This window comes from Symphalangus syndactylus, chromosome 1 (genome assembly GCF_028878055.3).
Source record: "Symphalangus syndactylus isolate Jambi chromosome 1, NHGRI_mSymSyn1-v2.1_pri, whole genome shotgun sequence".
Taxonomy (NCBI): domain Eukaryota; kingdom Metazoa; phylum Chordata; class Mammalia; order Primates; family Hylobatidae; genus Symphalangus; species Symphalangus syndactylus.
Window position 1 is genome coordinate 41,385,109 of NC_072423.2, and position 22,715 is coordinate 41,407,823.

General features: G+C 40.2%; 1 protein-coding gene across 1 annotated transcript in view; it reads right to left on the reverse strand.

The window, feature by feature from the left end:
* Window positions 1-22,371, reverse strand: part of SLC14A2 (solute carrier family 14 member 2) — a 471,086-nt gene extending 448,715 nt beyond the window's left edge. Inside the window, exon 1 of the mRNA XM_055233428.2 lies at window positions 22,316-22,371. The gene's annotated coding sequence lies outside the window, so the exon portion shown is untranslated. The remainder of the gene's footprint in view (window positions 1-22,315) is intronic.
* Between the last annotated feature and the right edge of the window lie 344 nt (window positions 22,372-22,715).

Sequence of the window (22,715 nt, forward strand, 5' to 3'; positions counted from 1 at the left end):
CGCTAAGAAATAAATGTTTGAAGTGATGAATATTCTAATTACCTTGGTTTGATCATTACACATAATATACATATTTTGAAGTATCACACTGGATCCCATAAATATGCACAATTATTGTGTGTCAATTAAAATAATAAAAATACAGCATTTTAATGAAAAGAAAAGGAGAATCTGTTTAGAATCTGAGTGTCCCTTGTCTGCCAGAGGACCCCTTGGCACCTATGCAAATTTCCTCATCTCTTTTCCAGGTAAGCATACTATAAGATGCTGAAAGGATATAAAGGCTTAGCCCCTCGCATCTTACATTTGTCTGATTAGAAGAATTACTCGTTTGTTCAGAAAAGAGGCAGATTTGAAGAGTTCCAGAGTGACTTTCTATGCCCATCTACACAATGAAATAGCAGACAATGTCTCTTGTTTTTTTTAAAAAGAAAAACACCGAAAGTTCTACCTGCACAGTCACTTTGCTATTTGTGTGAGGTACTTTACTAGCACCTGCTTCATCTGTCTCACTGGGATGTTGTGAGGACTAAATAAGGTATTGGATAAAGAAACATGTATTTTGAAAAGCAAAAAAAAAAAAAAAAAAAGGCGCTAAATAATAAAAACAAAATGCTGCTATATAAATAATTCATCCCATTAGAAATATAGTTTGATTTTAGAAACTCCAGGGCAACCCCTAGGCAGATACGGCTTCCCAACAAGGCAGTAGAGAATTAAAATGGGTTCCCCACAGAAGGTTAAGGACAAAGCATGCTTGATTTGTGGTGTGAACACAGAAGGGAAGCCAAAAGAATGAAATGACTGAAATGAAAACAGAAGGAAAGTGTTACTAATTTACACCTAGTTTATGCGTCTCCACGTAAATAATTGCTGGTCCTTAGCTTTACCTCCAAAATTTTGACTGATACTTTAGAAGCCTCTTAGCCACTTTGGGATCTATTTCCTAAATGTGAACTAAAGGAGTTAGACTAAAATCAGTAGTTTTAAAATGTTCTTAGTCATAGAATGCTTTGTGTAAGTAAAGATTTAACAGACGCCCAATAAGTAAATACACTGAAATGGAGTATTTGAACGCTCTAAGACTATATGCATTCAAAGATAAATAGTAATTTTCCAAAATGAGTTCCTACCTTGCAGATCACCTAACAACCCCTACATGAGCCCTTTGGAGAGATCTTAGGGCAATCGTCTTTGGTAGCCAAGGCTCTGTATTCTTAGCCCAGGATTGTATCTGCAATTCCAGTGAGCTTCTTGAATGATCTGCTGGTGCAGGGCAGATTAAGGAATTTAGTTATCAGGACTTAATTTTTCCTAATTTTTCAAACTGGAAGAATAATTGATTCTGGCTGGAGGTATAGTGTGCCGAAATTACCTCTGATAATACCTGGAAGGCTGTAAGTAGTCTAGACAATCAATAGTTTCAGTGGTCTTTCTTTATCTATTATTAAGCTTGCATTCTGCTAATGAGCTAATTTCTCACTTTTCTGATAGGTAGTTCTAAACTCACTCCTTGCCCAAAAAACACAGAGGCAAATGTGTGGAAGTGAGAAGGTGAGAAGCAACTCCACTTTTCTACATAAAGGCCCCGTGACCACTGGCAAATGCTTTTAGGTGGGGGCACTGTGGGCGGGGGATGGAGGGCGAGGTGAGGCAGGAAAGTGATGAGCACTTTGGAATAAATCCAGAAACATAGAGACCACCTCGGGAGGCAATAAAGCTAAGAGACACTTAGAAAGATCAACCCAGCAAGCCCAAGGAAACTAGGAACTTAATGAGGGTGTTAAGCACTTGTCCAGTCACAACTTAACTTTTGGTTCAGAGCCACAGAGATTACTTTTTCTGCCTAAACATTTTCATGATACACAGGAGGGAGCCCAGGCAAGACCATGAAATAGGGGACTTTTTGGTTTGGTTTATTCCAGTGCTTCTAGGTGTCCAATACTCCTGTGATACACTTTCACCCATATCAAGAGAAAAAGACAACACATTCATGAGGGGCAAAGAGTCACACAATTTGTATAACCAGAGCTGATTTTGGGAGGGGATAGTTTATCTTGAACAAGTAGCATTCCAACAATACATTTTTGTTAGTTATGTGAGCACAGATTAGGAGAATGCTGACCCTAAGAGGTCAACTTGTGAAATCTCCTAAACAACACAGGAATCCCTTCTTCAATGTTGCAGGAAGATGTTCACTCAGGTTCTGTGTGAGCCTCTCCAGCAACAGGAACTCATTACCACTCCGATATGTGGATTCCATTGTTGAACCATTCGCAGTGTTAGAAAGTTGTTCCCTAGAGTGAAACTAAAGGAATCTAACACTTCTCTCAGGTTCAAAGACAACTGCAAGAGGGGGAAATTGTTTCAGCCAAAAGGAATGTGTTTCAAGTGGTAAAAATCTCCTACAGACAATTAAGTTAGAGAAAAATTGGGGTGCAAGAAGTCAACCTATACCTTCTCATCTCCTGGCCCTCCTGAACCAACACAGCACCGGTAGCCAGTTACACACAGCTTGGAACTTGATTCTATGTTTTTAGTCACATTACCCTTTTGTGGTTTCATGAATGTGCCTCAAAATGGGCCTATAAGCTGCTTAATAGCATCTCCCACGACATCCAGCCTTGAGCTGGCTACACAGGAGGAGCTCTTAAAGCCCTTGTGACTTAACCAATTAAGCTGAACTTATGACAGGTTTATTAAAAGTAACAATCCAAAATGTATTTATATACAGTCTCTTGAGTTGGTTCACAAACAGATTGTCTATGGTGACAGCCTGGTGTACCCTGGTTTGACAAATGAATCTTCAAAGTTGGAACCAAGTTGGTTAATTCTTCCATATGTCTAAATGATCACTAGAATGCCAGAGAATTAGAACAATGGGTATAGACAAGTGACTATTTTCACCTAGTTGATTCTTCCTGATATGGCTTGTTTCTGTGTCCCTGCTGAAATCCCATGTTGAATTGTAATTCCCAATGTTGGGGGTGGGACCTGGTGGGAGGAGACTGGATCATGGGGATGGACTTCCTCTTCATTGTTCTCATGATAGTGAGTTCTCACGAGATCTGATTGGCTGAAAGTGTGTGGCACTTCTCCCTTCACTCTCTCTCTCCTGATCTGCCATGTAAGACGTGCTTGCTTCTCCTTTGCTTTCCAACATGATTGTAAGTTTCCTGAGGCCTCACAGCCGTGCTTCCTGTACAGCCTGTGGAACTCTGAGTCAATTAAACTTCTTTTCTCATAAATGACTCAGTCTCAGGTAGTTCTTGCTAGCAGTGTGAGAATAAACAACACACTTCCCTTTCTGCTCCCTTTCTGCTTCAACCCTGGTTCATTCACTAATCATTTTGCTTTTTTAATATTGCAATGGACTCTTAGTTGAAATCCTTTAGCCTGGTTCTCAAGGCATCATATGAAAGTCTTCCGGCTTCATCAGTTGCTTCTTCCCAGAGCAGCCTGTGTTTCTTCTTTGTTAACACTTTTCACACACATACTTATTTATTTGAAGAACTGCTTTCATCACCACACTATAAACACTCCACAAGGACAGCAGGGGAACTCATAACACTTACAGATGCTCAGTAACTACTCACTGAATGAACTACCAAATTCCTCACACGCACCCCATAGCATAGCATAACTGAAGTGTGTGTGATTCTCCAAACATTCCCCCCACTTGCCAGCACTATTATTGATCATGCCATTTGCATATGGCCATATTAAGAGACTATGTCATGGATGGCATGAAGACAATGAATTGGGCATAATTCGAGTGTTTAATGATGAGAAAGGAATGGTCAGAGTATCCTGACTGGAGACAAGGAAGGGTTTTTAGTGTCACAAGCTGTGAGAAAGGACTAGCTTAATCATCAAGATACCATGATGGGAGGGGTGTAGTGGCTCACACATGTAATCACAGCACTTCACACTTGAGAGGCCAAGGCAGGAAGATCGCTTGAGGCCAGGGGTTCAAGACCTGCCTGGACTACACAGCAAGAGCCTGTCTCTACAAAAAAATAAAATAAAAAATTAGCCAGGCATGGTGATGCATGCTAGTAGTCTCAGGTACTCAGGAGGCTGAGGTGGGAGGATAGCTTGAGCCCAGGAGGTCAAGGCTGCAGTGATCTATGATTTCACCACCACGCTCTAGCCTGGGTGACACAACAAGACTCCACCCCAAAAAAATAAATAAATAAAAATAATAAAAAGTATCAAGATGTTAATATTTCAGCTTTTGCCTCTGGGTTGTCCACTGTGACTTTGGACAAGTTGCTGAACTTCTCTGTGCATCAATTTCTTACCCTGCAAAGCATGAATAGTAATGCCTTTCTATTCCTTGACATTTCCAGGAGGCTGGTAGGCTAACGTAAAACACCCTAGCCTTTGGCGCTCTTGCCAATACACTTTTGTTGTTGTTCTTGCTAAAGATTTAACATAATTGAAACCTGGACTCAAAAAATATTTTTCCTGCCTATTAACTCAAAATAGCGTAATTATTCATTCCAATAATTTGTACAAATAATACTAAGAAACTATGTTCTGGAAGACAACAACCAGCTCTTTAGAACTCTCCTGGAGTCTTCCTTCCTTGACACTCTGAGAACTGGATTCAGTTCAACATTTCTTAAAAGCATTTTTTTTGCCAATGCTTACAAGGAATACTTAAGGGGAAAAAGAAGATCTGCCTTCAAGGACCTTGTGGTAGGCAGAATAATGGCCCCCAAAGACATTCACATTTGAATCTCCAGAACCTATTAATATGTTGCATTACATGGATAAAGAAACTTGCAGATGTGATTAAATTAAGGGCCTTGAGTTGGGGGGATTTTTCTGGATTAACCTGTCTGGATGGCACAATCTGATCCCACAGCTCCTTCACAGAAACGTTTCCTGGCTGTGACCAGAGAGGGAGCTATGACAATGGAAGAACAGACAGATGCAATGTCACTGTCCTTGAAAATGAAAGAGAGGGCCCACAGGCCGAGAAATGCAGGTGGTCTAGAACCTGGAAAAAGCAAGATAATGGATTCTCCCCTAGAAGCCCCCCCAAACACTGCCATTACCTTGATGTTAGCCCAGCAAGGCCCATGTTCAACTTCTGCCTTACAGGACTTTACAATAATTCATTTGGGGTGTTTAAGCCACCAAGCTTGTGGTTATTTTTTATTGTCAGCAACAGAAAAGTAATACAGACCTCATGAAGTAACAAAGGAGGAACAAAGAGAGAAGTCACAACAATTGAAAGGCACGTGGGAGTAACTCTGCAAGAGTGGGATCAGCCAATAATATTAATGACAATGATGATGATTACAATAACCCTCAAATAGTGTTTACCATGTTTCAGGCCCCATCATAAGCAATATACAGATAAATCAGGTAATGTTTGAGATATGTTTTATTGTTGATCCTATTTTACAGATGGAAACAGAGGCCTGAGAATATTAACTGACTTGCCCAAGGCTGTGTAGCAAGCACGTGCCAATACAGGATTTGAATCCAAGCAGTCTGGCTTTAGAACTTACACTTTTAATCATGTTCATTCCATAGGGTGAAGAGTTGCACCCGGAACCCAGAAGCAACCTCCCAGATTAAATAAGGTTGCTTGACCTTGAACTGGTAAGTAGGATTTTGAGTAATGAGACCATTGAGACCACTATATGGCTCGAGTAACATGAACAGTGTCATAGGAACACCTTTGTGCTTGGGGAAAGATGAAGAGTTTGAGCTGACACCACGTAGAGTGCAGGAGGGTATACCAGTAGATACAAGTAGGAAAAGTAGCTTCAAAACAATCATGTAGGTGTGGCTGTCCTAGGCACTCAGGTTCTAATTTTAGGTAGATGGAAGCTATAGAAGGTTTCAGAGTGAAGGAGTGACACGGCAGAACTCGTTTAGCTCTCGCCTGACCTATCAAGAAAGCAAGAGTGGGAAGGGAGTGGGAGTGGGCTTTTTTTTAAACAAACAAACAAAAAAACAAAAAAACCTACTGGGATCATTGCTGTCTTAACTCCCAGTGATCTATATCTATTATCTACTTTTCAAATTCTGATTCTTTTCCTTAACATTTAACCTCTTAGTTATTAGCGTCTGACTTCTGGCCCTCTGGAAGGCAGGACTTGGCTTCAATCTGCGTGTATCTCCAGCATCTACTACAGAGCCTAAATCAGCACAAGGGCTTACAAGAAAAGAATTCAGTAAGTGCATGAAGACTTGAGTAATGTGTTCTTGAACGTATTTTATTGAGGATGTGTGCCTTGTCTGCTTTCTGAAAAGACTACAGGCCAATAATTCACAGTGCAAAAGTAGGGAAACATACACAACGGTAAATGAAACAGTCTTTCTAAAAGTTGGAGAGGGTCTTTGGATACCAGATTTAGGCAGTTTCCATGATTTCTGGGACAGATGGCAATAGTTGTGGGGGAAAACATTGGAGGTGGAACCGGGCCAATGCTTAGTCACATGACAGGAGTATGGATGTTAAAGGACAGGGGCTTGAGAGGCATGAGGTTCAGGCGAGACAGCCAGAGCCTTCGCCATATGCACTGGGGCCTCCCAAAGCCTCTGTCAAGGTCCTAAGCTTACAGAGTGTTGAAAACGATTAGCTTTCTTAAGGAAAATGGTGAGGAGTGGCATTTTACATCAGGATATGATGAGGGTGAAAGACAATCGGATGCCAGGGAAGAGTTCAAGAGAGGACCTTGTGGAGACACCCTAAACTTTTAGTTTCCCTGCAGGTTAGTAAGGGATGTCTTCCCCACCCCCTAACTGAGAAGAGAAAAGGGAAGGCCAGGCCCAGAAATCCCTCTGAAGAAATCTCCTACAAAGAGGGACACTGAGGACCTGTGTCCCGAGTTGTGGCAGTCACCTGGGCACGAACTCTGTGTCACCCAGAGACTACAATAGCCCTACAGAGTCCAGTCTGGAAGAACCCCAGAGACAAATCAAGCCTCCCATGGTGGCAGTGGGCTCACCTGGGGAGAAGGGCATCCACACTTCAAGGAACAGCTAAGGGAGGACTCCCAGAGTCCACCCCTAAGCCTGTGGTAACATCTCCCCTTCCAGAAAAGTTTCTGACCATTGTATTTATTAAGACTCATCCTTCTCTTCTAGAACCACTGTCACAGTAATTTGGCCAAATATTCTTTTCCAATGACCTTAAATATTTCCTCCTTGTTTTAACCAAAATAAAATTCAACTTTCATGAAAATGTTGTAATAATACTAAATCTCCCCATATCCTGTCACCTAACACAACAGCTATTGTCATTGTCTCTTACCCTTAATCCCTTTAATCAATGGCAGATTCTCTCTTGTCTTATAGAATGAACATTGCCAATGGCAATGAGAAAATGGAAGTACAAAAGGAGGAATTAATCTATTATCTATTTAAAGTGATACAATCTACTTTAAATGAAACACAAAGGATCTCTTTATATATGAATTTAGAACCTTTTTTCCTGCAATAAAATCTAGCCCCAAGCCTTCGAATAAATACTTTGAAATTTAGCAAATTAAAGTAACTAACACATGTATCTTGTTAAAGAAAGGAGCAAGAGAATGGGGCTGACAGGAGTGTGGAAACAATACATGCCTGTAAAGATGAAGCTTGGCTTTCTGGATTGGTACTTACATTACACCACACTCTAAGCCCCAGTTGGTTTTCCAATTTTTTCTCCCACCAGTTCTCCACATTAACCCCAGATCGAGACCTAGAAGTGCTTCACCATCTGCCCCAGTTTCAATGTGGCCTCTCCAAAAGTCAGGCATTGCTAATGTGATGGTATTAAAAGGTGAGGCCTTTAAGAGGTGATCAGGTCAGGAGGGCTCCTCCCTCGTTAATGGGATTAAGGCCCAAATAAAAGAGGCTGCTTTTGGCTAGCTTGCGCCCTGCCTTCTGCTATGTGATAATGAAGCAAGAAGGATCTCACCAGACCAAATGCTGGTGCCTTGATCTTGGACTTCCCAGCCTTCAGAACTGTGAGAAACAAATTCCTGTTCTTTATGAATTACCAAGTCTGTGGTATTCTGTTATAATAGCACAAATGGACTGAGATACTCTCATCATTCTTGCAACTTTCTCCTTTAGCATTTTGTCCTTCTTTTTGACCATCCAATGCCTAGCTCACATTTTTGCTGTGAAGTAGTTGCAAAAAGCCATTCCTGTCCTTCCACTGCAGGGTGTGGAGAGACAAATTCCTGCATTCCTCAGCCTGCCTTTCAGCTGGGGAGGCTAGTGTGACTCTTTCTCACCAATAACACATAGAAGTCTGCTTTTGCTGGGGAGAGAAAGGCATTTTCTTTCCTGCTAAAAGATTACAAACAGTGCTGGCACCAACTTTTTCTCTTTTCCTTCTTCCTGCCTTGAATACAGATGTAATGTCTGGAGGTGCACAGCCTTCTTGTGACAAGAAGGTGCTGAGCATGAGTGAAAGGGCACAAGAACAGCCTCTGTCACTGAGCTGTTGAGTGTCTGCTAGCTGCTGCCCACCTCCGGACTCTTATTAGGAGAGGAAAATAAACTTCTATCTATTTAAGTGACAATTAGTCCAGTTTTCAGTACTTGCAATCAAAACTGTCATTTTATTATTATTATTATTATTATTATTATTATTATTATTATATTATTATTATTATTACTATACTCTAAGTTCTAGGGTACATGTGCACAACGTGCAGGTTACATATGTATACATGTGCCATGTTGGTGTGCTGCACCCATTGACTCGTCATTTACATTAGGTATATCTCCTAATGCTATCCCTCCCCCATCCCCCCACCCCACGACAGGCCCGGGTGTGTGATGTTCCCCATCCTGTGTTCAAATGTTCTCATTGTTCAATTCCCACCTATGAGTGAGAATATGCGGTGTTTGGTTTTCTGTCCTTGTGATAGTTAGCTCAGAATGATGGTTTCCGGCTTCATCAAAGCATGACATGAACTCATCCTTTTTTATGGCTGCATAGTATTCCATGGTGTATATGTGCCACATTTTCTTAATCCAGTCTGTCATTGATGGACATTTGGGTTGGTTCCAAGTCTTTGCTATTGTGAATAGTGCCGTAATAAACATACATGTGCATGAGTCTTAACAGCAGCATGATTTATAATCCTTTGGGTATATACCCAGTAATGGGATCATTGGGTCAAATGGTATTTCTAGTTCTAGAGATCCTTGAGGAATTGCCACACTGTTTTCCACAACAGTGGAACTAGTTTACAGTCCCACCAACAGTGTAAAATTGTTCCTATTTCTCCACATCCTCTCCAGCACCTGTTGTTTCCTGACTTTTTAATGATTGCTGCTCTAACTGGTGTGAGATAGTATCTCATTGTGGTTTTGATTGCATTTCTCTGATGGCCAGTGATGATGAGCATTTTTTCATGTGTCTGTTGGCTGCATAAATGTCTTCTTTTGAGAAGTGTCTGTTCATATTATTCGCCCACTTTTTGATGGGGTTGTTGGATTTTTTCTTGTAAATTTGTTTAAGTTCTTTGTAGATTCTGGATGTTTGCAGATGACATGATTGTGTACGTAGAAAACCCCATCGTCTCAGCCCCAAATCTCCTTAAGCTGATAAGCAACTTCAGCAGTCTCAGGATACAAAATCAGTGTGCAAAAATCACAAGCATTCCTATACACCAATAACAGACAAACAGAGAGCCAAATCATGAGTGAACTCCCATTCACAATTGCTTCAAAGAGAATAAAATACCTAGCAATCCAACTTACAAGGGATGTGAAAGACCTCTTCAAGGAGAACTACAAACCACTGCTCAATGGAATAAAAGAGGACACAAGCAAATGGAAGAACATTCCATGCTCATGGATAGGAAGAATCAATATCGTGAAAATGGCCATACTGCCCAAGGTAATTTATAGATTCAATGCCATCCCCATCAAGCTACCAATGACTTTCTTCACAGAATTGGAAAAAACTACCTTAAAGTTCATATGGAACCAAACAAGAGCCCACATTGCCAAGACAATCCTAAGCCAAAAGAACAAAGCTGGAGGCATCACACTACCTGACTTCAAAGTATACTACAATGATACAGTAACCAAAACAGCATGGTACTGGTACCAAAACAGATATGTAGACCAATGGAACAGAACAGAGGCCTCAGAAATACCACCACACATCTACAACCATCTGATCTTTGACAGACCTGACAAAAACAAGAAATGGGGAAAGGATTCCCTATTTAATAAATGGTACTGGGAAAACTGGCTAGCCATATGTAGAAAGCTGAAACTGGATCCCTTCCTTACACCTTATACAAAAATTAATTCAAGATGGATTAAAGACTTAAACATAAGACCTAGAACCATGAAAACCTAGGCAATACCATTCAGGACATAGGCATGGTCAAGAACTTCATGACTAAAACACTAAAAGCAATGGCAACACAAGCCAAAATTGACAAATGGGATCTAATTAAACTAAAGAGCTTCTGCATAACAAAAGAAACTACCATCAGAGTGAACAGGCAACCTACAGAATGGGAGAAAATTTTTACAATCTACCTATCTGACAAAACTATTCTTAACTGATAGAACTACTCTCATTAGCCTTCCCTAACCAGTTCAAACCAAGAGGCAATGTCCATAATGGATACAAACCTGAGTTCTTCAAGCCAGTCAGGTTTGAATCCCAGGTCTGTCACTTACTAGCTGTATGAACTTGGACAAGCTACCTAATTTCTACAACTTTGTTTTCCTTATCCAAAATATAGGAACAACAGTGTTATATGCTCATATAAATACCAAATGAGATCATGAACATACAATGCTTAACACACTGGCTGGCAGATAAGTGTCAAATAGTACTGGTTTTCCTGTTAGAGGTGGTTCTATCATCCCACAGCACTCACTGAAGACCAAGATTTCTGAAGGTTTCCTGTCTCCCATAGTTGGGCCCACTCATCCAGCCCTCAGAGCCCCATGTTCTGACTCCATAGTGTGAATGTGAATTCAGAGCCATTATCTCACCCATCTGTCCTGACCTGCTTCTTGTGGGCCTCCAACCTGGCACCTGATTGGCCGTGATAAGCTTTCATGGTTGCTGTTCTTACTCCCACAGCTGATCCAGGGCTTCATCCCATTCTGTCCATCAGTTTCTTAAAGGGAGGACTTGTAGCAGAGAGAGGGGAAGAAGAGTGTTATGAGACCATTTCCCATCTCTCTGCCTCCCAGAAGCCTATGGCTGGGCAGCCAAGAGGCTTTGGCTATTGCCATGGCAGTGGGCTCTAGGACACTGCACAGCAGCCTCTTGGTCTCCCTCGCACTTCAAGAATGGGAAAAATAAATTGTTCAAAGAGTCTCTTTACCGCTTGGGAACTAAGGATTATGCTGAAATTTTATTGTTACTTTGAATAAATAAATTACTCTCTTGAGGCCAGATGAAAACATGCTCTTATTAAATTTTTTAAAGGAGGAAAGGAATTGGAGGGGAATAAAATCAAAGGTGCCCAAATGGATTGAAGTGGCTTCTCAGAAGCTGACATAATACCAATTTGTATGTATATTATGCTTCTCATCAAAGGAGCATTTCACAAAGGGCCTGTTTCCCTGGAGTTGCCCCACAGAGCTCAACTTCAGCTCAGAAGAGTCTAGAGCCTTGAAGGTCTCTGGGCTTCCAAAGCCCCACCTTAGGGCTTTGGCCCAGGCAATTGATCTCCTGCCTCTGGACCTTAGGGCTGGCTGAGTCTTAGAGTCCTTAAGGGAGCTAGGAGAGGGCATCTGTGTCCCCATTGGTCAGTGGGAAAGAGTGCTATCTCCCACATAAGTACTCCTTGGGGAGACTGGCCATGGAAGCCTAGCCAGGGGAGGGGGTGTGTGTACCTCCCACCAACACACACACCATGAAAACTAACCATTGGAAAGAAGACCCTGTCTGACAGTGAGTTTCCTCCCTGACTATCCATTAGTAGAGACCAGGATTTCTGACCGTGTTTGGTTTTCCCTAATTATTTCTGACACTCAGGCAAGTAATAAAGAAATTTTTTTTCCCTTGTGTTCTAGGTAGGAGACCACACACACAGAGACACACACACATATGCATCTATCAAAGGATCCTCTTTTGTCTGTCTCTCCTTTTCTCCATGGTGCTTAATACATGACCCATGATGGGTTGTTTCATTTCCTGAAGTTCCATCATTGTGACCTCTCACACGCAGTGATTGTGAGCTCCCAGCGATCAGAGAAAAGAGCCTAAATCCCAGTTCCATCAGTTACCATATTGTGACCTTGGGTGGGTCATTGAAACTCTCTAAGCAATATTCTCCTCATTTGAGATAATACAGATTCCATCTTATAGGGCTGCTGGAAGGATTAAATGAAATAATAACTATAATGCCTTAGCATAGAGTACGTGACATATAGTCCTGTTGGCCATGATGGTCCATGGTGATGAGGATGAGGTCAAGATGGCAGCCCTCACACCCTCCTTGTGTAGTGTTAGTCTTGATGGACTGCCTGAGGCCCTGCACAGGACTGAGTGGAAAGTAAAGGGTTTTCTGCGGCCTGAGCTGAGTATCACTGGGCAATGCAGGCACTCAGAAAGGGAGAGACCATCTTACACTATCTAAGCCCCATAAATGGCTGCTTTATAGGAGTAGCACCAACTTCTAGGGGAGTTGATCCAAGCAGGTGAATAAGAAGTATTAAAGAAAGGAATAAAAATGGCCTGAGATATTTAAAATAGTATGCAGTGATATCCAAAGGGTAGTTGGTGATCTTTGCAGACCTGAATGCCTCTTCCTTGAATAAGCTTTTCTCTTTCTCACCTCTGCCTTCTTGTTCACACCCCATCCAGCTGGTACCCAACCCCCATTCTCTATGACCTCCCTCCTTATCTTTGCCTATGTAAATCACAACCATCCTCAAAGCCCAGTTGAAATACCACTTCTCTGTCAAGCTTTTCTCACCACTGTTCTCCTTCCTCTGAGCCCTTAGAACAGAACTGTCTGTACTTCTCACATGTCAGTCTCAGTATGATGACCTGGCACTAAGATTCCATTGTTCACATTTAAGCCCTGACGATTAGTCTGCAGTTCTTCATGGATAGGACTGACGCCAAATGCAGATTTTTGCATTCCAAAAACGAGGTCAGTACTGAGACCAGATGGAGCTGATAACCAGCGTTCAAACAACATACTCATACTTTTTTGTGCAGAAAGATAAGTAGCAACTAATTGACCTGGCAGGATCCTACACATTCATATGGTCCAAATTTTATTTGAAATAAACAAGTAAACTGAAAACCAAAGAAAAGAGGTTTATAGCCCAAAGTCACAGTTAATGTCAAATCCCAGACTAATAGTTCTGTACTCAAGCTATGGGAAATGTTAAACTCTATTAAGAGAACCAGACCAAATTATGTTCTCCATCTTCTCTCTTTGTATCTTAATGGACTTCTGAGCTTTGTTGTTTCATTGAGAAAATAGCCAAAAATGTATGCTCATTTTTGATCCACTGTGGGTCTTCCAACCTTGCTTATTTTGAAGATGTGTACTCTCCATCTTCAACTTTTATATTTCATGTCACTATTGTGAAATTCTTAGAGTTCCCCTAAAGCTCCTATGTAAGCGTTTGTCTATCTTGCCCATGCCTTACTTTATGTGGCTAGCCTTCTTCTCCTTGGGCTAGGTTGAAGACCCTTTCTATGCGAAGTCTTTGCTGACCTCTACACACTCTAAGACACTGTTGGCGCCCACCAAGTGCCGTCCTAAAACCCTTTGCATGTTTTCTGTTGAAGGTTACATGAGATCCCTATTCAGGGTACTTCTCATGTTGCACTGAAATTTTCCTGCTGACTTGACAGTCTTTGACTCCCAAATGACACATTATCTGTATGGGTCACACTTTTTCTGGTGGTAAGCTTCTCTGGGAGAACACCTCCTCATCCCATCCCACTCATTCTTGAAATATGTTCCAGATGAGGGCTGCTATTTTGATTACACCCTGCCTTCTCGGCTGCAGTGACTGATCTGGTAGTGAGCACTGCCTGATTCTGGGCCAATCAAACTGTCTCACTCCCATGCCACACTGGCCTGTAGGAGACCACTGGATGCAAGATAGGCCAATCAGAGGCTTTCCCCTGGATTTTTCAAACACAAACTGGGAGGAGGGCACTTCTTTTTATCTTTAATCATGCAATAAGGATGTGAGGCTAGAGGTGCTAGAAGCCATGAGCTATTGTGGAACAATGCAGCAGACTGAAAGACAAGAGCAAAGACAACATTTAGAAGAAGAGAATCTTGACCATGTGTGATTTCTCATTTTCCTAGTCCAGCTGTACCCCTGGCAGTTAGATGGTTTGATTAAATGATCCTGTTATGGGCTGAACTGTGCCCTCATCTTACAAATTCATATGTTGAAGCCTGAACCCCCAAAATCTCAGAATGTGACTGTAGTTGGAGGTAGGGCTCTTAAAGAGGTGATTCAATTGAAATGAGACTCTTATGATGGTCCCTAATCCAACATGACTGGTGTCCTTAACAGAAGAAGAAGTTTGGGCACAGAAAAGAGACACCAGGAATGTACATACACAGAGAAAAGGCCATGTGAGGACATTGCGAGGAGGTAGCCCTCTGTAAACCAAAAAGAGAGGCCTCAGGAGAAACCAATTTTGCCAACATCTTAATTTTGGCCTTCCAGCCTCCAGAACCACAAGAAAATACATTTCTGTTGCTTAAGCCACCTAGTCTATGGTACTTTGTTATGGTAGCTCTAGCAAATTAATACATAGCCTAACATTTCCCTTTTTGGTTCAAATTAGTTTATGTTCAGTCTCTAAGTCTTGCAATTAAAGGGCATGAGTGCAGGATGTCAAATGCCTTCAGCAAATATAATGGTGACTTGTATCCCAAATGGCTTCTTACCGTGTTCCAAGGCCCAATACCTGTGACAACAGAAAGATAGGTTCACTGTAGACCCATTTAGGGACACAGGTCAAGCTTAAAACGGGAAAGTTTAAAACCCCGCCTCAGTTTGATGAATTAGTGGCTGCCCAAAATTTTTTGTTTGCTAAACACCTTTTCCCCTTAAAAGAATCCAGAAACCTAGGACTAAGTAATGACAAAACTGACTTTTAGTCTGTGCGTAGTAAGGGGCTGATAACTGATTGCAAAAACCACTTGGCATTTCCTTCTAGATGGTGTTTACCTCAGACAGACTCTCTTGCCAGATAAACCCAGTGAAGGCGGTCACTTGGCTAAGACCAGGTGATTTGGTTTAAACAGGACTGGATGACACTTCCTTCCAGGGGCATTTTTCCAACTTCCAAATCAGCTATTGCTTACTATCAGGAATGGGTACTTCCTAGCTCTATTAGGAATGACTTCAGCTGATAGAGAGCAGTATCATTTTTTAAATCTAATAATATGATCTAAGTCTAAGTTAGACACTCATTCATTTACCAGATAGCTACTGCACGCCTACTGGCTGTCAGAATATAAAGTAGCATGGTCACCTTAACTTCCGACAGAAAATCTATCATTGAGCTAAGATTCAAAGTCTTAACCCTCTGCAAGTATCGGCCATGTGGACTACTTCTTAAACCTTAAATAACTTCGTGGTCTATTTACATTTGATTTTGTTTGTTGGTTGTTTTTCCTTCTCTGCAGTCTTTTTCTATCACTGCGTACTCATTCATTCTATTGCAGGGATTCTCCCCTTCCTAAAACATAGCTTCTGCATGTATTTTCCTACCTCCCTGTCCCTCAATAACCCTGGTGCTTGTTTAAAAGTAAACTAAAGGTATTTACTCAGGAAAGTTTGAAAACGCAGGTTAAAAACAAACAATAAGAAATTTACTAAGTTATGAAAAGTCCTTTGTAACTGGTATTTCAGGTTTTCAGAGGCATGAAAACAGGGAACTATTTTTCTTTTAGCTCTCTTTGCTATTTTGCAAATGCATCTTTCTCCATGAGTCTCATATAGCCCCCACTGAATATTTCACTCATGGCTTTGATAACCATTCGCCTTTCACCTCCTCTTACTCTCTAGATTCTACCACCTGAGGACTGACCCCATGGTTACTAATCAGTTTCCTTTGTGGTGAATATGCTTCTAACAAAGGACTTAACTGCCTTCACTTATTACTTGCTCCATACAGCAAAAGACTATAGAAGAAATTTTATTTACACGGCATTTTATTTAAACAAATTTATATAAATAACATTGCTATATGCCTTTCACAAAAATGCAGACAAGAGTATTAAAAGGGTTTACTACATTGATTTTTCCATGTTCTTTATACAGGCAAGAAAAATTCTTCAGTTTAGCTAAAGGATTTTAAAACGAATAATATGAATTATCTGACTATGAATCTAAGTGACTTTGTCCTAATGATGGGAAAATTGACGCAAATTTATTTGTCTATGGATCACAATCCACTCAGGTCAGCGCTCTGAGAGGACTCACTTATATATTTTTTGTTTTTCAGATGCCCTGACTTTTGTTATCTTCTTAAAGATTTTACTTTGTTTTAATCAAGTATATTTCAAAGTATTACCAAAATAACAACTAAAAATTAATTCTGAGTTCAGATGTGTTTGGAAAATACTGAGTAAAATCAATGAAGCTTTTTTTTTTTTTTTTTTTTTTTTAAAGCAGCAAGACTTCTCAGAGATTTAGTCCATGTGGACCAAGAGGACCTGCAAGGGGTGCTACTGAAAGCTACACTCACGAATCGATTTGACCTTCCATACTGCTTTCGTGCGGGGCATCTTTTTAGGATGAGCAGTCCGAGGAACTAGTGTTCCTCCAGTTAGTGGTTGATGTCTCTAGCCACTTCAAAGACTTGCAGAAGAAAGAAAGCTTAAAGACATAAAATTTAAAAAGTTTGTTTTTCTTTTAAAAGTCCAAGCTATTACTCGACTTGACCTCAGAATTACTATTTACTGCCTCAGAGGAAGTGCTATTTCTGGTTGGTACCACATGGTATATATTTTTAGGAAGGTCTGTATTCAAGCTCTGAAGTCAAACAGTCATATATTTCACAATATAAAGGGAATCAAGTTACCAAAAATACTAGCATGCATATAGATGCCAACTGGACAGTAACAAGCATTTTATCTTCTTCATCAACTTGAGGTGAGAGAGAAACAAGATGTGGCCTATGCATACAATAGAATATTATTCAGCCTTGAAAAGAAAGTAAATGCTGATATATGCTACAACATGGATAAAATTTAAAGATGTTTTGCTAAGCCAAATAAGCTAGAACAAAAGAACAAATATTTTATGATTCTACTATATAAGGTACTTAGAATCAAATTTATAGAGACATAAATAATGGTGATTGCAACGGGCTAAGGAAGGGGTGAGGAGTTATTATCTAATGATTAAAGAGTTTCACTTCAGGGAGATGAAGTTCTGGATGTAGATGGGCAATGGCTGTACAACAATGTGAATGTACTTAATGCCCATGAACTGTCCACTTAAAGATCGTTAAAATGGTAAATTTTGTGTTATTTATGTTTTACTACAATAAAACAAGTAACTAGAGGTGACCACCTTATGGAAATCCCACAGATCAGAAGGGTGAAGAGAAAGGAGACTCTGAATAACTGGTATTTGAAGAACATTTAAGGCAAATCTCTCCCTGGATATCTTTTTTGAAAATATTCTTCTGTGATATAGGAGGTAAAGCAACACAGCAACTTTGAAATGGAAAGCTAAGAGAAAAATAATTTTAACATCCTAAGGTTTTAGCATGTTAACTTTTGAATATATAGAAGGACCAACCATATGTAAGCACAGAGCCAGAAAATATTACAGACAGAAATATAAAACACAAAATGTTGTTATCCCAATCCTCAGGTAATTTATAAATCTTACAGGAAAACATGTCTACGAGTAACTTGGTGATAACAAAGACTGTGCTAAATGCGCACGAGTTATAAATACAGGGCTCCAGGGGTGTGGGGGAGGAAGATATGAAATCTGATTGAGAACCCTTTCCCACTTCTTCTCACCTACGCTATTTCTTCCTTCTTTGAGGTCCAGATCAAGACCCACTGCCTAAAAGATGCCATTCCTCATTGTTCTAACCCACTGTGGCTACTATAATCACACTCATAACTATGTGGAGACTTGTTCTTCTTATTCAATGGTTTTTGGTAGATGTTGTAACTTGGCATATATATATTACATATTATAGAATATGTAATATATGTACATTATATGTACATATGTATATATGATGTATATATACATGTAATATATATCTATGTAATATATGTATATTATATATAATAGATATGTAACTTGTCTTATATATAAAAACATATACAAATATTTATATTTATGTAGTTTAATGTGTTCTCCATATTTGGTTAGAGATATCTGTTGCTTTGGGGATGATAAGGATTATTAAAATAGAAGTGCAAGGAAAGGAGGAAAATTGGGTTTTGAATCCATAGAAACATAAAGGTTATGAAAGTCAAGCTTGGTCAAGAGAAAAGGGCTTTTTGAAATTCCAAAATCTCCTCTTTCCAGATCAGAAGCCAAGCCTGGCAACTCAATGTTAGACTATTACCTTAACTTAGAGTGTAGAGAATAGACAAGAAGGGAAGTTCTCACCAGATAGGAAGAGGAGGGTGCTTTTCCAGATAAGGAGGAGGAGGATTTTGTGTGGCTGTCCCCAGGATAAGAATATAGTTTGATTCTCTGAGAATCAAAGGCCCTAACCTTCTTGGGCCTTGGCCAAAGGTGGGAAGTAAGTTGACTGAAACATCGGACTAGACAAAATGAGGTCTTCCAGAACACCCAGGACTGCTGCTCGGCCCCTCTATGTCCAAGATGGCCGGAAGTCTCAAATAGGTGGTTCTCAGAGCTCTGAGTACACATGATGTGTGCATTGCATGCAGGGGTACTGTGAGTTCCCATATACCGCAGAAAGCGGGGTGGGGGACAGAGGAGTGCTGAGATTCTGTAACACTGGGTTAGATGAGGAGAATAAAAAATACACGGCCTCTCCAACACTGATATATTTCAATGACTATGGGCTTCAGCTGTGAGCACCAACATAACACCCCCAGAAAACAGATGAGATTAGCCATAGCAGGCAGATGCCAGCACAAAGTATTCAGGAATCAGACTAGACCAACCTCACTCTGGTGGCCAGCAGTGAGGACAGCCCACAGGTAACCGCTTGTCCCAGAAGACATAGCTTTCCCTGCACACATCGACGTCTTGGGAAGGGACACAGAGATGCTTCTTGTGAAAGGGAAAATAGCCCTGCTTGAGCATTTATACTTGAAATTCACTAAATATTTGCCCAAATTAGACCAAACCACACTTAAAAAACTATTTTAAAATAAAAAAGATTGAATTGGCTTTAATTGGAATACTTAAATCTACCCCACTACCATTGGTAGAAGTGAGGATAGCAGTTATGGGGAAAAAAAAGTTTATTCTTTTATTTTCTGACCCCATTAACTCAGAGTGTGTGAATGTTCACTCCATTTGCATGTTTGACACAACAAGCAGGCTAGAGTTTCCTGGAGATCTGTGGAATGCTTCATGTTATGTACTCAATAGGTGTCCCTAAATGTACACTGTATGAAGAAACAAAAAGAAGAAAACATGGATTTCGTTTCTTCCCTGCCTCTCATTCCACCAAAGCCAAAATAAATTATAAAACAGAGAGACCAAAAAAAATACCATTATAGAAATCACAGAGAGAGTTCTGTAAAAAGAACTGGTACTGGGAAAGTCATAGGGCTTAGTCCTTAGAATATTAATAATCATAACCACAGACAGTCTTCCCGCAAAGCTTTCTGTCAATAAGCTGCGGCAAATATCTATCTAGACCAGTGAAGTCCCATGGAAGTAATAAGTGAAGTTTTCAATCTTCAAAAATGTTTGAGTATCTCTCTCCTATGGAAGAAAACCCCTAGAACTTCTCATAAATGGATATTTCCCTCGGGGGACTAATATCCTCTCCAGGGTCAAACTTGACTTCTTACGATGCGATGAAGCAACATTCACAAGGAAGTCATGATTTTTTTCCCTTTCCTATTTTCTTAAAATTCATTTAACCTTAAGAAGTCATTGAACATCCATTTCTTTTTTTTTTTTTTTCTGACTAGGGCTTTCAATAAGGGAAAAACTAGGGCAAATTTTAGACAAAGCAAAAGACAATCTTAAAAGTTGACTAGGCTACAGAAATCTAAATGACAAACTTAACAGGGCTGACTTTTCCTTGGTGTGTAAGACAGGCGTGCAAGGCTATTAACAATAGAACTCAGCACAAAGCCCTGTGGAAAGCAGGTGAATATTGATTCTTAATCTTAAACTCATGAATAATGTATAAGGCAATTTTAGTTTAAAGATACAGGCATTTTTTTTCCTGGCACAATGGTTTTTAGAAACTCGCTATATTCAGTATCCCATAAAAAGAGTCTTCTCATCTTTTAAGAAGCCTCTCAAATTTCATCTCATTCCTACAGCCTTCCCTGACCATCCAGTCCTCACCAATCACTCCCTTCTCTAAACTCCAAGAGTACTTACTGTCTGTAGCACTCACTGGATATAAGCTATGAGGTATCTTTTTTTTTAATTTCTTTTTTTTTTTTTTTTTAACAGACATGGTCCAGTAGATAATAAAACCCCCCAGGGTAGGGGTCACATTACATTTCTCTTATTATTCCCAGTACCTAGCCTGGAGCCTGATCCACAGACCATAAGTGTTCAATAAATGTTTGTTGTTAATGATGATATGTTATAGACACATCTGAAACATAATCTGGATAAACACAATACTGGAAAAGTGCAAATCATCATTTAACAAACATGCAAGCCAAGAAATCAATATGAGAGAGCTGTCTGAGCACCAAGTGAAAGACAAAGTAATACCCTCTTCCCTGCCCCAACATCTAAGGTGGTGATGGATTATGCTACATAAAATTATCGATAAAGACCAATGTAGTCACAATGATTTCTAAGCAGTAGCAAGAAATATTAGATACAAAATGTAACATTACAACAAAGGCAGCAGAACTGAGAGGCCACTGTGGAATAACAGATACATTCATCTGATGAAGAACCTCTTTGCAAATAAGTAACTTCAAGCATAATGAAAGCACAGGGCTTTCCTTTCCTCCCTCTCTATCTCCCCAACCCAGAGACCGAGATTCTGATTTCCCTCAAGATACACAGAATGCACGTCACTTTCCCCTTAAACAAAGGAGCAGGAAGGCAAACTTGAGCATTCAACTGTTGCCAAAACAAACCCAAGCCTTTCAAATGAGTTAAGTTCTCATGATATCAGTAGGGTTGAGTAAATTTATACAATTCTCATTTACGTACACACAAAGAGTAAAACAATCTACTTATTTCTTGTCTGAATTCCTATCTTCTTCAATAAGGTTTGGCTTATTAACGTAGCAGCAGATGTTTGGGCCAAATCCATCCAGCAATGAACCTCATCTCGCCTGTCTCTGTCACTCTTGCATACCCTTTCCCTACCTATATGCTTCCTTTTATCCTGGCAGGTGGGGAATGCTTAGGCAGAAAGCTCAGCCATTTCTATTGATCATATAGGTCACATCTTCAGCATTACTCTTGGTCTGACGAATGTGAAACAATAATAAAGGCGGTCAGTCTAAACTTCCCTGGACCCTGGTAGAGATCTGGGGCAGATGATGGGAAGGCGAGAATCATGGGTTGATACTTTCCCCCTAAATTGTATATGCATTACTGTGACATAAGCAGCCTGAACAGGATCATTAATTTAACTGGTCACTTCATTGGAACATTGATAAGGATTTGACTGGTTTTTAATAGCATTTACTAGTTATGTGGACTAATTAACAAATCAATAAGATTTAAACCAGTACATTTACTCCTCACCTCATCCTCTTCCATGTTGCTCAGTCACTTTTAGCATTTCGAATGGGATAAAGAACTTACAAAACTAATTAGCTATATAGACAGAGCCATAATGGTCTGCATTTTCTCCACTATTAGTAATGCTTTTGGTATATGAAATCTACTAGTTAAAAAATGAAAATTGAATACCATGGGTTAATCTAGGTATAGTAGTGACAATTCCTATAACCAGCTTGGCTTCCTTCATAGCTAAAGGATGACCAGTACCATCTCATCTCTTTGAAACAATTGACTGGTGACATCTTTTTGTGGGTCAATATTCTCATTGAAAGAAAGAATATATTTTTTCCTGAAAAAATATATAAAATATCCCTAAATTTAGTGAATTCAGAAAGCCATATAATTACAGTATACAGAGTTTTCCTTCTAGATCCTGAAGACATGGACTTATAAATGATGCAGGGCAACTCACGGTCATTCAGGTCCTGTTGGCACAATAAATGGAGATGCTCCAAGCCTTTTCCTTGTCTGTAGGTAGAGGTGCAAATACTTCAATGAGATATGTTCCTGTTCAGAAACACCCAGGATGAAAACTGGAAAGGGTCTGCCAAGAAATACAGAGGAGCTCTTTCAGCATGGTCGTTTTTTAGGATGATGGAGGCAGCCTACAAAACGGTGACTTGGAGCAATGGCTGGAGCCAGCCTAAGGAGGCACTATGGGGCAGAAAGTTGGATCCCCCACTAGATGGCGCCAGGACACATCTGTGTCATAAGTGGGTACTGTTACCATGGCAGAACAGAGGGATCGGATCAGTTTTCACAATTCTGTATAGGCCAGGTCCTAATGGAGTACCAACGGACTAAAGTGAGTG